The sequence below is a fragment of the Myotis davidii genome, unplaced genomic scaffold (genome assembly GCF_000327345.1).
Source record: "Myotis davidii unplaced genomic scaffold, ASM32734v1 scaffold438, whole genome shotgun sequence".
In the NCBI taxonomy this organism is placed as follows: Eukaryota; Metazoa; Chordata; class Mammalia; order Chiroptera; family Vespertilionidae; genus Myotis; species Myotis davidii.
The window spans coordinates 6647807-6652133 of NW_006290031.1; the positions used below are offsets into that span (position 1 = coordinate 6647807).

At 50.3% G+C, this 4327-nt stretch overlaps 1 protein-coding gene across 1 annotated transcript in view; it reads right to left on the reverse strand.

Annotated features, from left to right (window-relative positions):
* HNRNPAB (heterogeneous nuclear ribonucleoprotein A/B) overlaps nucleotides 1-4327 on the reverse strand; it is a 24934-nt gene that overhangs the window by 18654 nt on the left and 1953 nt on the right. The window contains exon 2 of the mRNA XM_006762844.2: nucleotides 629-634. The gene's annotated coding sequence lies outside the window, so the exon portion shown is untranslated. The remainder of the gene's footprint in view (nucleotides 1-628; nucleotides 635-4327) is intronic.

The following is a 4327-nucleotide window of genomic DNA, read 5'->3' on the forward strand; positions in this document are numbered from 1 at the left end:
GCTCGCGCTGCCCGGTCTCCCCTCCCTCCGCCAACGGAGCTGCCGCAACTTCGCGCGCTCCTCCTCGACCACCGCTGCACGGAACCCACCGCCCAAAAGACTTGCTTAGGCCCGCACGGTACCGCCGCCTGACAATGCCGACTCGTGGCGCTCTTTATAATGCCGGAGCCGGGGCGCCCACCTCGCAACAAGAGGCATGCTCACTGGCTGTGCCCGTCCGTCACTCAACCCTGCGCCGGCGTCCTATTGGCCACGTCGGCGCGCGCACGCTAGATCCGGGCGGGCTTTGTCCTCATTTTAGAACCCGCGCGAGCCTGGGCCCTGCGGAGCGTTGCCTGACTGAACGACGTGCCTGCCCTAGGCTGAGAGGCCCCAGGCATACCTTCCGCCCTGTTAGGCCGCAGTCTCTCTCCTTCCGGCGCCCCCAATCCCAGCATTGACAGTCTCGGTCGCTCCATTTCCCCAAAGAGGGAAGTAGGTTCGAACAAGTCTCGCAAACCGAGATCGCCCGGCTGGAAGCGGCAGAACCCAGGCTGCCGAGCTGGGGCGCATAGGGTCCCCCACGGTCCTCGGCTCGGAGGGATGGCGAAGCAGCTCGCCCTCCCCTTGACCTTGGTGTCCTCCGAGCCCCGCGCTCCCGCCCTTCCTGCCGCCCCCCGCAGCGGGGAGCCGCGGGCTGGGGACGAGTCCTGCGGAGATCTGGCGCCTACCAAGCTGACGAGGATGTGGCGAGAGAAAGGGTAGCACCATGGTGTTCCCCAATCAGGCCGCCCCACGCCACCTTGACGGTTAGCATCGTGTTTATACTTTGGATAACTTAAAATTTTTCATTTACACTAGTTCACTCATCTTTGCTGAAATTTAATTTTCCACTAACATTTTCAAAGTCATGATGTTGGGGGGTGGGGTAGTTAGTTCTCTTTTTCTAATATACAAAAACCCTTAATATTATCTCCTTGACAACCAAATTTAAAAGGCCTGCATAACCCCGTGATTCCTTTTAATCATGTGGGTGAAGGGTCCCAAATGGACCAAGATCACAACCTCTGAAGCCCGGGAATTACCAGGAGCAACAGAACACAGGTAGCTGACATCCGCCCGCTGGATTCCTGCGGCCAGATCCCGCGGGATCTGGCCTGCTGTTTTCTGATCTGATCTCCTAACAGCCCAGTGAAAGGTGGTACCATCCTCAATTTATAAATGGGAACACTGACGCCCAAAGCCTTGGGCCACGGTTTACGCCCCATTCCAGCCACCCAATGAGCTGCCATGAGAATGAAAAATGTGACGATCTTACATTTGGAAAAAATACACTACATTCCTCCCAAGGTATCAATCAACTAGAGCTGGGCACCCAACCCCAGATGAGCAAAGGCCCTCTGGTTCACCCCAAGGCCCACCTGACCACTTCAGACTTGGTTCCATAACTGGAACTCACATATCTCCATAAAACCTTGGTCATCTACTGCTCTGGCTTGCAGTGAAATCCAGAACAGACTCACCACGCCATCTCCACCTAAGCCCTCACCCACCCACAGACCTAAGGGCCAGGGATGTGACTCACAGGAGATGATGGGTGCAGCTACCCAAGCAATGAAGATAATTCAGGTGATTAAGTTCAAATAGTCTAAATGCAGCCACAGGGCATAACTATTGGGGACACAAATTCACTTAATCTGCCCTTGTCCACCTGGATTCTCTTAGCACCACCTGGGAAACACTCTCAACAGCATGTCAAGTCTAAGGATAACAACATTCAGACCATGCTTCAAAGTTTGCAAAATGTTTTCACCAACATGGCTTTATTGGAGATTCAAAATAATTTTGTGTGTACTTATTCATAATTTATAGAGGAAAATGCTGAAATCACACATCTAAAACTGGCCACAAAGCCAGCATTTCCAACTCCGTACTGTTCCAGGGCTCCGGGATACTGTAGGCCAAGGAGTCTCTGAGCTCCTGAGTTCCTTGGTCTGAATTAGATCTTGTGTCAGATTTAATTCTGCTGCTCAAATGAAGCAATGCTTAGAAAATACTTTACAAACTATAAAGAACTGCAGACCAGTGGGGATCAGTCTTCGCCCAGAATGCCTTTATATTGCATCCAAGGGTATTTCTGACAGAGGCAGAGAACTGGGATGTTGGAAGCAGCAGAAAGTCCCTTTGACACAAGGATCTCCACTCTTATTATTGGATCCCAGCTATAGAACTAGAGTAGAGGATTTCTTCCATGACAGTGAGGTTCTCAAATCAACAAGGAGTCCAGGCTGTCAGGCAATATATGTATAAAAATGTGTACAATCATCAGTGTAGAATAAAGAGGACAGGCACAAAGTACATTTTCAAAGTTTTTAAAATTACATGAATTCATTTTTCTCCCTTTTTATTTTTATTTATTTATTTTTTGGCTGAGCCTGCAAAGTGGAAATTGCAGGCGCTAACTACAAATATGAGGTGACTGCAGTAGCCAACTCCCACGCAAGCCACTGCCCACTCAGCTCCCTGAGCTCCAGATCCTCCACTTCAGGGCTAACTCCGGCTCCAGCCGGAGGAAACTTTTTACGACACAAGTCAGATCTTGTCACACTGTGTGAAAACCCTGGCTGGCTTCCCACCACTCTGAGAATGAAATCCTAACCCTGAATATGAGTGGGGTGAGAGAGTCAGTCAGGGGTCACAGAAATCTATGCCCCACCCAAATAGACCTCCTTGCTGTGTGTTCTGTGAGTAGAAGGGTCACTTCTGCACCTGGGCATAGAGGCCAGGGCCTCCCCCAGACCTCCCTTCCCCTGGAGACCACATGTTCTGATGGTAGAGCTACATTATGGAGAGCTGTTTAACCCATGTCACACTTGCCATGAGCAAGAAAGGAATCTGTACTGTCAAGCTACTAAGCCTGGGGGTATATCTCTAGTTGTAGCCCAGCCAAGCCTAACCACTCCACTGGACTTATGAGGCCTGGCATGAGCCACCCCAGCCACACCTTATGCTCACTCTTCACTGGCTGTGCTGATTTATTTCCCAGAACTCACCTGCACCCTTCTGGAGGTACCTTTGCACCTGCTGTTCCCTCTACCTGGAATACTCTTCCTCCTACTCTACATATATGTGTGGGTTGAACTGTGTCCCTTCCAAAAATATGTTCAAGTCCTAACCCCTGGTACCTATGCATATGACCTTACTTGAAAATAAGATCTTTGCAGATGTAATCAAGTTAAGATGAGGTCAAACGGGAGTTGGTGGGCCCTTAGACTGGTGCCTTATAAGAAAAAAAGATACCCATAGCCATACACAAGGAAAACGGCATGTAATGACAGAGGCAGAGGTTGGAGTGATGCGTCCACATGTCTTGGTCAATTTGGGCTGCTAGTACAGATTACCATAGACCGGTTAACTTAAACAACAAACATTTCTTTTTTTCTCACAGTTCTAGAGGCTGGGAAGTCCAAGATCAAGGCACTGGCAGATCAGGTGTCTGGTGAGAGCCTGTTTCCTAGTTCGCATATGGCCATCTTTTCATCATGTCCTCACCTGACAGAGAGGAAAGAGAAGGGCGCTCTCTCTGGTCTCTTCTTATAAACTCACTAATCCCATCATGAGGCCCTACCCCCATGACCTCATCTAAACTTAATTGCCTCCCAAAGGCCTGACTTCCAAACACCATTACCTTGGAGACTGGGTCTCAACATATGATTTTTTAAAAATATATTTTTACTAATTATCAGAGAGGAAGGGAAAGGGAGAGAGAGTTGAAACATCAATGATGAGAGAGAGGGAGAAACCAAGATGGCGGCATAGGTTAACGCCGGAGTTTGCTGCCTCGAACAACCACTTCAAAAATACAACTAAAAGACGGAATGGACATCATCCAGAACTACAGGAAGGCTGGCTGAGTGGAAGCTCTACAACTAGGAGGAAAAAGAAAAGCATACCGAGACTCAGAGGAGGCGCAATGCTGAAGTAAAAGACTAAGGTGCAGAGTGCATGTGGAGCGGGCTGGCGGCTGAGGGCACGGTTGTCATTTTCAATCGGGAGGGAGTCTCAGGCTCTGAGCTCCAGTTCTGGGCGAGTCTCTAGGGACCCAGACTCAAAAGAAGCGGGACTGTCTGGCTTCGGTCGGAACTCGAAGGCAGCTTTCTCTCCGAGGTTTTCAGCGGTTGCTGGAAATGAGAGGCAGAGCCTCCGGGGACAGGACTGAGAGCAGCCATAACTGCTCCCTCCACCTGCCCTGTTGATCCCATGCGACCCGCTCTGCCCCGCACAAGCCCTGCACAGAGCCATTTGCCGGATAGCCTCAGGCAAAGGCTAGATTAGCACCTCCCCAGAG